Source organism: Schistocerca nitens, chromosome 10 (genome assembly GCF_023898315.1).
Source record: "Schistocerca nitens isolate TAMUIC-IGC-003100 chromosome 10, iqSchNite1.1, whole genome shotgun sequence".
Classification (NCBI taxonomy): Eukaryota; Metazoa; Arthropoda; class Insecta; order Orthoptera; family Acrididae; genus Schistocerca; species Schistocerca nitens.
In genome coordinates, this window is record NC_064623.1 from 132,044,029 (window position 1) to 132,056,620 (window position 12,592).

The following is a 12,592-nucleotide window of genomic DNA, read 5'->3' on the forward strand; positions in this document are numbered from 1 at the left end:
AGTTTGGAGTTAGTTGCCAATTTTCTGTTAACTGCGAAATACCAAGTGGATTTCAGTGTGGACGGCAAATACGGACAATGGATGTTCTCCCAGATTACCTTCCAGTCGTAAAAGTTGTATTTTTCTTCAATGTTATTTTTCTTCTTATCTTTCATGAGTTCCTGGTACACGTGTTTCACTGTCTTCATTTCTTGTTCGGGGATCCTTGTGTGTACATAACTGTACTCCAGTAAAAACCATTTTAAGTGGTAAAGTCCGTTTGGAATATGTCGCACCGTGATAGGTGGACTGAGGTCGGCCGGAGCTATCTCAGTAAGCAGGTGAGCAGCGAGACTATCAGCTGAGTGTTTCCATTGGTGGAAAGTTGTTGATATATATAAAGCTTGCGCCTTCTTTTCAACATCGACAAGATTTAAGCCACCATTTTCTGTGGCAAGCGTTAAGGTGTCAAACTGAACTTTAAAAATGTGGTGACGGCTGACAAACTGTCCTAATGCTGACATGATTCGTTTTGCAGTGAGTGCAGACATTGGTAAAACTTGAGCGATATAATTGAGTTTCGAGGTGAGGTAGACATTTGCGACCGTTACTTTCTGAATTTCATTTAGTTTCCGTACACTGTGTTCCCGTATGCTGGCACGAATAGTCCGTAGAAGCTTTCGATAGTTGGTTGCAATGGTGTGCCGAATATTACTCTGAAAATCAATTCCAAGGCACTTGAATATCTTCAGCTGACGTAATTGTCTGTGAGGGTGCGATCCGAGGCCGCGGCCAATATTGAATATTCCGGACTTTGTCCAGTTTAGTTGTGCACCTGACGCGTGCTCATATTGCCTGACTAGCTGTAGTGCGGTCTCCACTTCAGTTCTATTTAGTACAAGGAAACCGACATCGTCTGCATACGCCTTGCACACTACTCGGGATCCATGTATGACGATGCCCTGTAAACTTTGCGTCAGGGTAGCTAACAAAGGCTCAATGGCAATCGCAAAAAGCGCCATGGACATTGGGCAGCCCTGCCTGACGGAACTGGCTATCTCGATTGCTCGGGTAGGCTGGCCATTGATGATGACTCTGGATAAATTAGTCGCAACCATCTGTTTTATAATTGCGACGAACCCAGGTGGAAAACCCATCGCATACATGGTACGAAAGAGATACTGGTGGTTTACCCTGTCAAAGGCTTTGTCGAAGTCCAAAGATACGATGGCACATTTCAGCTTACAGACTTCCGCAATAGAGATTAAATCACGGTAGTCGCACAGAGTCTGTCGAATTTTCCGATCCTTGCCCACGCTGGTCTGGTAAGGGCCAATGATACTGGTCATTGTAGATTTAAGCCTTTGGGCCAAAAGTCTCGCAAAGATTTTATAGTCGCTGTTGAGCAGCGTTATCGGTCTTAGATTTTTTACGTTTGCACTGCCTGAGGTTTTTTTAATTAGAACGATTATGCCTTCACAGAAGCTGGTGGGGATCACGTTGTTGTGGTCTAGAAGTTCGTTACAGATGCAAGTTATCTTCGCCCTTATGGTGTTCCAGAATTTTTGATAGAATTCGGCGGGAATTCCGTCAGGTCCGGGGGATTTATTCTTAGCACTTTTCCAGAGTACATATTCCACGTCTTCTTCGGTCGCCACGTCTAATAGCTTTTCCGCGTCCACGAGACTGACTCTGTTGCGCAAATTATTCAAAAGAGCATCCTGCGCTTGCACGTTAACTTCTTTATTTGACATCAAGGTGGTGAAGTAGTTTAGCACCGCCGCTTTAATCTCGTTGTGCGTAGTCAGCGTTGCGCCATCCTCAGCAATTAACTCCGTCAGTATTTTACGGGACCCTTTCTTACTTTCTTGGATCATATGGTAGACTGAGGTGAGTTCTTGGTGTACAGTTGTCTGGACCCGCGACCTGACTTTGTAGCCTTCTAGCTGCGTCCTCCTTAGGGTTAGGATTTTGGCCTGGATTTTCTTAATTCGTTGACAATTCTCGACAGCCGAAGTACCGAGCATATACAGTTCCCGCAGACAATGAAAATAGAAATTGATCGTCCTTTGAAGCCAAAAGCTCTTTTCCCGTGCGTAGTTCATGAAACACCACCTAATTTTAGGTTTGGCGCACCTCAGCCACCAATCAATGGCCGAATTATAAGAGGCAAATCGTTGCTCACATTCTCGCCAGGTATTGAGGAAGGCTTCTTGACACGCCGAGTCTTGTAGATGTGAAACATTTAATTTCCACAGGCCCCTGTATCGACACGTCCGTTGTCGGTCTAGACTTATAGTACAGATGTATGCAGCATGGTCTGAGAAAGCCACTGGCCATACTTCTGACTGCAGAATGTTATTCCTCAAAGTGGGTGTGACATAAATTCGATCAAGACGGCTTGCCGAATGGGTCGTGATATGGGTAAACCCAGGTGCTGCCCCATGCTTGAGCTCCCAAGAATCAACTAAGCGCAAGTCTCGTACAATTCGTTCCAGTTCAAGTGATTTGATAAGATTGGGAGTCTGGTCCTTTGCACTGATGACACAGTTAAAGTCGCCTCCGAAGATGACATTGGTGTGGCGGACGCCAAAGAGAGGAACTATTTCTTCTTTAAAAAATTCTGCTCTTTGACGTCTATTACTGGAACCGGATGGGGCATAGACATTAATTAGTCTGTTGTTATAAAAAGTGCCCGCAATGCCCCTACTGTTCGGCAGTTTTGTGACGTCGGTAATAATGATACCTTCCTTCACAATAAAAGCTGTACCTAATTCGCAACCGGCCCCAGGATTAGTGATCACATTATAACCTGGTATGCAATCAAGTCTGATCTCTGTTACTTCTTGTACAAATAAAATGTCTACATCAGCTGCATATAAAAAGTCCTTTAAGTGTTGCAGTTTAAGAGCGCTACGGATCTTATTAATATTGAGAGTAGCAAGTCGATAGGCCTGTGGCGGAATAGTGGTGGACTAAACAGGAGCAATACCTAAAATCAGTCCGATATCAAACAGAAATAACGCTGGAAAAAACAAGTCACGTCGTAGAAGCACTTTGGAAGCAATTCCAGATAACAAAAACATGTATTGACAGTCACTTTAAAGGCAGAGTTAAAAATAGTCTCCGGTTGAAAAGGGATCAGTCGTGCGTTCTTTTTGCGCGGCAGTGTCTGTCGAGGCGTTATCGTTCTCGGTAACATCGTCGACTTTGGAGACTGAAGTGACGGCTGTCACCGTTTCGGAAGTATCCATACTGTCTACTTCGGCAGTGGATTCTGTATCGTCCGCCCAACTAGTTGGCGGCGGTTGTGTCGAGGTCGTTACCGACTCTGGTGCAGGATAGAGTTTGACCATGCGGACATCACAGTCGGTTCGGAGTTGAGCTGACTGTTCAGGGTTCAGAGGGAGAGCATCTGAGAAATTGTCAAGGACTGATGGTAAACTGGCTGAGGGATGATCATGGTTTGTGCTATCAGATGCTTTGTCACTGAGTTGTTCACCTATCTGTTTAGCCTTTTCGCGCAGAACCGGTGCAATCTGTTCTGCACCCTGGCGGGCAACTCTCCGTTTTTTAGTTTTTCTGGGAGACGTACGATTGTGTGGGCCTTGATCGGAACCTGCTGGAGATTCCCCCCGTGGAGTAGCAGCGGCCGATTGGGACGCAGCCGTTTGCATGTCGGATGCCTGTTCTTCTGTGACTACTACGGACGGCGATACTTCTATGGGTTTAGGTGGGGTCTCTTCCGGCGTTGCAACAGTCCCCATTTGCGTCACTGGCGCAGGCACAACAGTATTTTCACTGATTTCGGTGACCGTGGATGTAGCTGAAAGCCCACGCGCCACGGCGACGTACGTCACAGGCAGTGTTGTCATCGCGGGGGGCCTGGCTGCCTCGCCGGCAGGCAGCTGCGCCACTCGCCTCTGCATGCATTCGGCACGCACGTGACCTGTCGAGTTGCATGCGGCACACGTTCGAGGCTGATCATCGTACATTACTATCGCACGATACCCGCATATGTTAACATAAGACGGGATGTGCTTCTGCAGCTCGATTTTCAATTGCCGCACCCCATTAAGAACCGGGAATTTATGTGCACTAGACCAACGTTCCGCAATATTGCTGATGATTTTACCGTAGGGACAGAGCACTGCGTTGATCTGTTCACTGGTTATTTCAAATGGAAGTTCAAAGAGTCGAACAGTCCGTATTCCTAGGCCGGCATGCGAAACAACAACTTCACCCACATTGCCATCGCTATGTTTAAATTTGAGGATACCACCACAAGATTCAACTATTTTCTCACACATGTCTGATCGAGCTAATTTAACGAAAACGGTGCTACTGACAATCGAAAGATGTATCCCGATTATATCCTCAAGTCCTATCTTTACTTCATCTTCTAACCATTGCTCAACTTCAAAAGATTTAGGTCGGACAAAGTTTCTGTCAAAAGTAAACTTCAATGTGTCTTTCCTACTCGGTTGAGACATCACGAAATCGAGTTCATTTCCAGATTACACCAAAACACTGGTAGACACTGAAGCAAGCGCAGTGACTCACCACACGAAAACAACGACGGCGCGGCGCGCAGCACAGCACGTCCGACCTCGACCGCGTCCGCCGGCTGACTGCCAACTGAGCTACGCCCCCAAGGGCAACAAAGCTGCGCTGTTTTCCATTCTTTGCTACTCTGATGTGCACGGACCTGATGGTTGGTTGGTTTGTAGGGGTGAAGGGACCAGTGTACAAAGGCGCGGTCAAGTTCATATACACAAGAGTTCCAAGTAGTTTCGATGCTCTGGTATTACGACTACAAATTACGTCTGTATTTAACGTCTTAAATTGAAAGGACAGTCGACTGATGACCACAGCAGTTGAGTCCCATAGTGCTCAGAGCCATTTTTTGAAAGGACAGTCACAAACCTTGTCGACAATCACACCGCGCCTGAGGTAACAAGCACATCTGAAGCCCAATTGTGCACTCGACTGTTCATGCCAACTCACTGCCTCGCACTTTACTACTGTGTACCACTCTTGTCGTCCAACTGCAAAACACTGGGCCACAACACGTTTCCGCGTCTCCATTGCACTGCGCAAACTACGAAACGCTCCCCAAACATGGCACTCACCCATGCAGACGACTTTTCCGACCTTCCACGACGCTCACGCTAGTGAAAGCCTTATTTAGAGCTTGACGTCGCGCCCAAGCGAGTGAGCACATTTCGCCTACGGCTTAGGCCGCCCACCTAGTGTGGCTGCTCGGTGTCTGCAGGCAGCGAGGGGCTGCAAGCTTCCCGTGTTCGCGCCTGTGTCACCTCTGCTTGCTTGTCAGAGACAGAGTATCGCAAAACATACAACTCACTCCATGAATTGATTGCTACGGCATCTGTCATCAGCAGTCACAACTAGCAACACCAGTAGCAGCCGACTGCACGTAAAGAATGGGAATGTGCAGTGGGATTTTTGTGAACTCGGCGCAAGGCAGATCTTTCCGACATAGGTTTGAGAATCTTAAGGGCAGACTTGTACTGTTTCTAAATTCAGTGTAGCGGTGGGAGGAGGGTGCTTCCTGCGCGTAACATCACGCTTGCCAGTTGTGGCTGCTAATCGTTCGCTCGTATCTGCCTTGACACATTCGCTGGCTGTGAATTATCCCACTTGCGTGGCAGTGTGCGCATGTAGGTGTGTTAAAAATTCTGGAGGCGCTGGGTATCGATCCCAGTACCTCTCGCATGCTAAGCGAGCGCTCTACCATCTGAGCTACGCCCCCTGATGACGAATAGTGCTACATACAACCATATCAATATCACAGACCCCTTGCACTCCCATTATTCCGCAGACAAACACTATTCTCAATGTGTCCGTGAGGGTGTCTTTCAGGTTTCCTGCATTCTGTATCGAATCGTAGTTGGCCAAAATTAAAGTGGCGCGCACAACGTCGAAAATAGCGTTCGGCCACCGCTCTGAGTAAGACGAACGTGTTGTCCACTCTCTAGACTTCTTTGAGGTTAGGCCGTTATACCTAAGACAGATTTGCACTCGATGACACCTCGACAACAGCCGGTCCTCACATTTACGTCTTGCTCTCCTTACGTCAGTATACATCACATGAGCTGTGACGCTGGCTTTGCAACATCTTGCGTGTCTTTAGGCTCGCCGCGACCAACACTTACCATGCACTGTCCACAAAACATGGAGGCGCCGGGGCTTGAACCCGGGACCTTTTACATGCAAAGCGAACGCTCTACCAACTGAGCTACGCCCCCAAGGGCAACAAAGCTGCGCTGTTTTCCATTCTTTGCTACTCTGATGTGCACGGACCTGATGGTTGGTTGGTTTGTAGGGGTGAAGGGACCAGTGTACAAAGGCGCGGTCAAGTTCATATACACAAGAGTTCCAAGTAGTTTCGATGCTCTGGTATTACGACTACAAATTACGTCTGTATTTAACGTCTTAAATTGAAAGGACAGTCGACTGATGACCACAGCAGTTGAGTCCCATAGTGCTCAGAGCCATTTTTTGAAAGGACAGTCACAAACCTTGTCGACAATCACACCGCGCCTGAGGTAACAAGCACATCTGAAGCCCAATTGTGCACTCGACTGTTCATGCCAACTCACTGCCTCGCACTTTACTACTGTGTACCACTCTTGTCGTCCAACTGCAAAACACTGGGCCACAACACGTTTCCGCGTCTCCATTGCACTGCGCAAACTACGAAACGCTCCCCAAACATGGCACTCACCCATGCAGACGACTTTTCCGACTTTCCACGACGCTCACGCAACGCTCACGCTAGTGAAAGCCTTATTTAGAGCTTGACGTCGCGCCCAAGCGAGTGAGCACATTTCGCCTACGGCTTAGGCCGCCCACCTAGTGTGGCTGCTCGGTGTCTGCAGGCAGCGAGGGGCTGCAAGCTTCCCGTGTTCGCGCCTGTGTCACCTCTGCTTGCTTGTCAGAGACAGAGTATCGCAAAACATACAACTCACTCCATGAATTGATTGCTACGGCATCTGTCATCAGCAGTCACAACTAGCAACACCAGTAGCAGCCGACTGCACGTAAAGAATGGGAATGTGCAGTGGGATTTTTGTGAACTCGGCGCAAGGCAGATCTTTCCGACATAGGTTTGAGAATCTTAAGGGCAGACTTGTACTGTTTCTAAATTCAGTGTAGCGGTGGGAGGAGGGTGCTTCCTGCGCGTAACATCACGCTTGCCAGTTGTGGCTGCTAATCGTTCGCTCGTATCTGCCTTGACACATTCGCTGGCTGTGAATTATCCCACTTGCGTGGCAGTGTGCGCATGTAGGTGTGTTAAAAATTCTGGAGGCGCTGGGTATCGATCCCAGTACCTCTCGCATGCTAAGCGAGCGCTCTACCATCTGAGCTACGCCCCCTGATGACAAATAGTGCTACATACAACCATATCAATATCACAGACCCCTTGCACTCCCATTATTCCGCAGACAAACACTATTCTCAATGTGTCCGTGAGGGTGTCTTTCAGGTTTCCTGCATTCTGTATCGAATCGTAGTTGGCCAAAATTAAAGTGGCGCGCACAACGTCGAAAATAGCGTTCGGCCACCGCTCTGAGTAAGACGAACGTGTTGTCCACTCTCTAGACTTCTTTGAGGTTAGGCCGTTATACCTAAGACAGATTTGCACTCGATGACACCTCGACAACAGCCGGTCCTCACATTTACGTCTTGCTCTCCTTACGTCAGTATACATCACATGAGCTGTGACGCTGGCTTTGCAACATCTTGCGTGTCTTTAGGCTCGCCGCGACCAACACTTACCATGCACTGTCCACAAAACATGGAGGCGCCGGGGCTTGAACCCGGGACCTTTCACATGCAAAGCGAACGCTCTACCAACTGAGCTACGCCCCCAAGGGCAACAAAGCTGCGCTGTTTTCCATTCTTTGCTACTCTGATGTGCACGGACCTGATGGTTGGTTGGTTTGTAGGGGTGAAGGGACCAGTGTACAAAGGCGCGGTCAAGTTCATATACACAAGAGTTCCAAGTAGTTTCGATGCTCTGGTATTACGACTACAAATTACGTCTGTATTTAACGTCTTAAATTGAAAGGACAGTCGACTGATGACCACAGCAGTTGAGTCCCATAGTGCTCAGAGCCATTTTTTGAAAGGACAGTCACAAACCTTGTCGACAATCACACCGCGCCTGAGGTAACAAGCACATCTGAAGCCCAATTGTGCACTCGACTGTTCATGCCAACTCACTGCCTCGCACTTTACTACTGTGTACCACTCTTGTCGTCCAACTGCAAAACACTGGGCCACAACACGTTTCCGCGTCTCCATTGCACTGCGCAAACTACGAAACGCTCCCCAAACATGGCACTCACCCATGCAGACGACTTTTCCGACCTTCCACGACGCTCACGCAACGCTCACGCTAGTGAAAGCCTTATTTAGAGCTTGACGTCGCGCCCAAGCGAGTGAGCACATTTCGCCTACGGCTTAGGCCGCCCACCTAGTGTGGCTGCTCGGTGTCTGCAGGCAGCGAGGGGCTGCAAGCTTCCCGTGTTCGCGCCTGTGTCACCTCTGCTTGCTTGTCAGAGACAGAGTATCGCAAAACATACAACTCACTCCATGAATTGATTGCTACGGCATCTGTCATCAGCAGTCACAACTAGCAACACCAGTAGCAGCCGACTGCACGTAAAGAATGGGAATGTGCAGTGGGATTTTTGTGAACTCGGCGCAAGGCAGATCTTTCCGACATAGGTTTGAGAATCTTAAGGGCAGACTTGTACTGTTTCTAAATTCAGTGTAGCGGTGGGAGGAGGGTGCTTCCTGCGCGTAACATCACGCTTGCCAGTTGTGGCTGCTAATCGTTCGCTCGTATCTGCCTTGACACATTCGCTGGCTGTGAATTATCCCACTTGCGTGGCAGTGTGCGCATGTAGGTGTGTTAAAAATTCTGGAGGCGCTGGGTATCGATCCCAGTACCTCTCGCATGCTAAGCGAGCGCTCTACCATCTGAGCTACGCCCCCTGATGACAAATAGTGCTACATACAACCATATCAATATCACAGACCCCTTGCACTCCCATTATTCCGCAGACAAACACTATTCTCAATGTGTCCGTGAGGGTGTCTTTCAGGTTTCCTGCATTCTGTATCGAATCGTAGTTGGCCAAAATTAAAGTGGCGCGCACAACGTCGAAAATAGCGTTCGGCCACCGCTCTGAGTAAGACGAACGTGTTGTCCACTCTCTAGACTTCTTTGAGGTTAGGCCGTTATACCTAAGACAGATTTGCACTCGATGACACCTCGACAACAGCCGGTCCTCACATTTACGTCTTGCTCTCCTTACGTCAGTATACATCACATGAGCTGTGACGCTGGCTTTGCAACATCTTGCGTGTCTTTAGGCTCGCCGCGACCAACACTTACCATGCACTGTCCACAAAACATGGAGGCGCCGGGGCTTGAACCCGGGACCTTTCACATGCAAAGCGAACGCTCTACCAACTGAGCTACGCCCCCAAGGGCAACAAAGCTGCGCTGTTTTCCATTCTTTGCTACTCTGATGTGCACGGACCTGATGGTTGGTTGGTTTGTAGGGGTGAAGGGACCAGTGTACAAAGGCGCGGTCAAGTTCATATACACAAGAGTTCCAAGTAGTTTCGATGCTCTGGTATTACGACTACAAATTACGTCTGTATTTAACGTCTTAAATTGAAAGGACAGTCGACTGATGACCACAGCAGTTGAGTCCCATAGTGCTCAGAGCCATTTTTTGAAAGGACAGTCACAAACCTTGTCGACAATCACACCGCGCCTGAGGTAACAAGCACATCTGAAGCCCAATTGTGCACTCGACTGTTCATGCCAACTCACTGCCTCGCACTTTACTACTGTGTACCACTCTTGTCGTCCAACTGCAAAACACTGGGCCACAACACGTTTCCGCGTCTCCATTGCACTGCGCAAACTACGAAACGCTCCCCAAACATGGCACTCACCCATGCAGACGACTTTTCCGACCTTCCACGACGCTCACGCAACGCTCACGCTAGTGAAAGCCTTATTTAGAGCTTGACGTCGCGCCCAAGCGAGTGAGCACATTTCGCCTACGGCTTAGGCCGCCCACCTAGTGTGGCTGCTCGGTGTCTGCAGGCAGCGAGGGGCTGCAAGCTTCCCGTGTTCGCGCCTGTGTCACCTCTGCTTGCTTGTCAGAGACAGAGTATCGCAAAACATACAACTCACTCCATGAATTGATTGCTACGGCATCTGTCATCAGCAGTCACAACTAGCAACACCAGTAGCAGCCGACTGCACGTAAAGAATGGGAATGTGCAGTGGGATTTTTGTGAACTCGGCGCAAGGCAGATCTTTCCGACATAGGTTTGAGAATCTTAAGGGCAGACTTGTACTGTTTCTAAATTCAGTGTAGCGGTGGGAGGAGGGTGCTTCCTGCGCGTAACATCACGCTTGCCAGTTGTGGCTGCTAATCGTTCGCTCGTATCTGCCTTGACACATTCGCTGGCTGTGAATTATCCCACTTGCGTGGCAGTGTGCGCATGTAGGTGTGTTAAAAATTCTGGAGGCGCTGGGTATCGATCCCAGTACCTCTCGCATGCTAAGCGAGCGCTCTACCATCTGAGCTACGCCCCCTGATGACGAATAGTGCTACATACAACCATATCAATATCACAGACCCCTTGCACTCCCATTATTCCGCAGACAAACACTATTCTCAATGTGTCCGTGAGGGTGTCTTTCAGGTTTCCTGCATTCTGTATCGAATCGTAGTTGGCCAAAATTAAAGTGGCGCGCACAACGTCGAAAATAGCGTTCGGCCACCGCTCTGAGTAAGACGAACGTGTTGTCCACTCTCTAGACTTCTTTGAGGTTAGGCCGTTATACCTAAGACAGATTTGCACTCGATGACACCTCGACAACAGCCGGTCCTCACATTTACGTCTTGCTCTCCTTACGTCAGTATACATCACATGAGCTGTGACGCTGGCTTTGCAACATCTTGCGTGTCTTTAGGCTCGCCGCGACCAACACTTACCATGCACTGTCCACAAAACATGGAGGCGCCGGGGCTTGAACCCGGGACCTTTCACATGCAAAGCGAACGCTCTACCAACTGAGCTACGCCCCCAAGGGCAACAAAGCTGCGCTGTTTTCCATTCTTTGCTACTCTGATGTGCACGGACCTGATGGTTGGTTGGTTTGTAGGGGTGAAGGGACCAGTGTACAAAGGCGCGGTCAAGTTCATATACACAAGAGTTCCAAGTAGTTTCGATGCTCTGGTATTACGACTACAAATTACGTCTGTATTTAACGTCTTAAATTGAAAGGACAGTCGACTGATGACCACAGCAGTTGAGTCCCATAGTGCTCAGAGCCATTTTTTGAAAGGACAGTCACAAACCTTGTCGACAATCACACCGCGCCTGAGGTAACAAGCACATCTGAAGCCCAATTGTGCACTCGACTGTTCATGCCAACTCACTGCCTCGCACTTTACTACTGTGTACCACTCTTGTCGTCCAACTGCAAAACACTGGGCCACAACACGTTTCCGCGTCTCCATTGCACTGCGCAAACTACGAAACGCTCCCCAAACATGGCACTCACCCATGCAGACGACTTTTCCGACCTTCCACGACGCTCACGCAACGCTCACGCTAGTGAAAGCCTTATTTAGAGCTTGACGTCGCGCCCAAGCGAGTGAGCACATTTCGCCTACGGCTTAGGCCGCCCACCTAGTGTGGCTGCTCGGTGTCTGCAGGCAGCGAGGGGCTGCAAGCTTCCCGTGTTCGCGCCTGTGTCACCTCTGCTTGCTTGTCAGAGACAGAGTATCGCAAAACATACAACTCACTCCATGAATTGATTGCTACGGCATCTGTCATCAGCAGTCACAACTAGCAACACCAGTAGCAGCCGACTGCACGTAAAGAATGGGAATGTGCAGTGGGATTTTTGTGAACTCGGCGCAAGGCAGATCTTTCCGACATAGGTTTGAGAATCTTAAGGGCAGACTTGTACTGTTTCTAAATTCAGTGTAGCGGTGGGAGGAGGGTGCTTCCTGCGCGTAACATCACGCTTGCCAGTTGTGGCTGCTAATCGTTCGCTCGTATCTGCCTTGACACATTCGCTGGCTGTGAATTATCCCACTTGCGTGGCAGTGTGCGCATGTAGGTGTGTTAAAAATTCTGGAGGCGCTGGGTATCGATCCCAGTACCTCTCGCATGCTAAGCGAGCGCTCTACCATCTGAGCTACGCCCCCTGATGACAAATAGTGCTACATACAACCATATCAATATCACAGACCCCTTGCACTCCCATTATTCCGCAGACAAACACTATTCTCAATGTGTCCGTGAGGGTGTCTTTCAGGTTTCCTGCATTCTGTATCGAATCGTAGTTGGCCAAAATTAAAGTGGCGCGCACAACGTCGAAAATAGCGTTCGGCCACCGCTCTGAGTAAGACGAACGTGTTGTCCACTCTCTAGACTTCTTTGAGGTTAGGCCGTTATACCTAAGACAGATTTGCACTCGATGACACCTCGACAACAGCCGGTCCTCACATTTACGTCTTGCTCTCCTTACGTCAGTATA

At 49.1% G+C, this 12,592-nt stretch overlaps 9 non-coding genes across 9 annotated transcripts; all 9 read right to left on the reverse strand.

Moving 5' to 3' along the window:
- Positions 1 to 5,679: 5,679 nt before the first annotated feature.
- Trnaa-agc (transfer RNA alanine (anticodon AGC)) lies at positions 5,680 to 5,752 on the reverse strand. The gene has a single exon. It is a non-coding gene; the product is annotated as a tRNA-Ala (tRNA).
- Positions 5,753 to 6,175: 423 nt separating this feature from the next.
- Positions 6,176 to 6,248, reverse strand: Trnaa-ugc (transfer RNA alanine (anticodon UGC)). Its single transcript has one exon. It is a non-coding gene; the product is annotated as a tRNA-Ala (tRNA).
- Positions 6,249 to 7,306: 1,058 nt separating this feature from the next.
- On the reverse strand, positions 7,307 to 7,379 carry Trnaa-agc (transfer RNA alanine (anticodon AGC)). Its single transcript has one exon. It is a non-coding gene; the product is annotated as a tRNA-Ala (tRNA).
- A 423-nt stretch (positions 7,380 to 7,802) lies between these two features.
- On the reverse strand, positions 7,803 to 7,875 carry Trnaa-ugc (transfer RNA alanine (anticodon UGC)). The gene has a single exon. It is a non-coding gene; the product is annotated as a tRNA-Ala (tRNA).
- A 1,058-nt stretch (positions 7,876 to 8,933) lies between these two features.
- On the reverse strand, positions 8,934 to 9,006 carry Trnaa-agc (transfer RNA alanine (anticodon AGC)). Its single transcript has one exon. It is a non-coding gene; the product is annotated as a tRNA-Ala (tRNA).
- Positions 9,007 to 9,429: 423 nt separating this feature from the next.
- Trnaa-ugc (transfer RNA alanine (anticodon UGC)) lies at positions 9,430 to 9,502 on the reverse strand. Its single transcript has one exon. It is a non-coding gene; the product is annotated as a tRNA-Ala (tRNA).
- Positions 9,503 to 10,560: 1,058 nt separating this feature from the next.
- Trnaa-agc (transfer RNA alanine (anticodon AGC)) lies at positions 10,561 to 10,633 on the reverse strand. The gene has a single exon. It is a non-coding gene; the product is annotated as a tRNA-Ala (tRNA).
- Positions 10,634 to 11,056: 423 nt separating this feature from the next.
- On the reverse strand, positions 11,057 to 11,129 carry Trnaa-ugc (transfer RNA alanine (anticodon UGC)). The gene has a single exon. It is a non-coding gene; the product is annotated as a tRNA-Ala (tRNA).
- Positions 11,130 to 12,187: 1,058 nt separating this feature from the next.
- Positions 12,188 to 12,260, reverse strand: Trnaa-agc (transfer RNA alanine (anticodon AGC)). Its single transcript has one exon. It is a non-coding gene; the product is annotated as a tRNA-Ala (tRNA).
- Between the last annotated feature and the right edge of the window lie 332 nt (positions 12,261 to 12,592).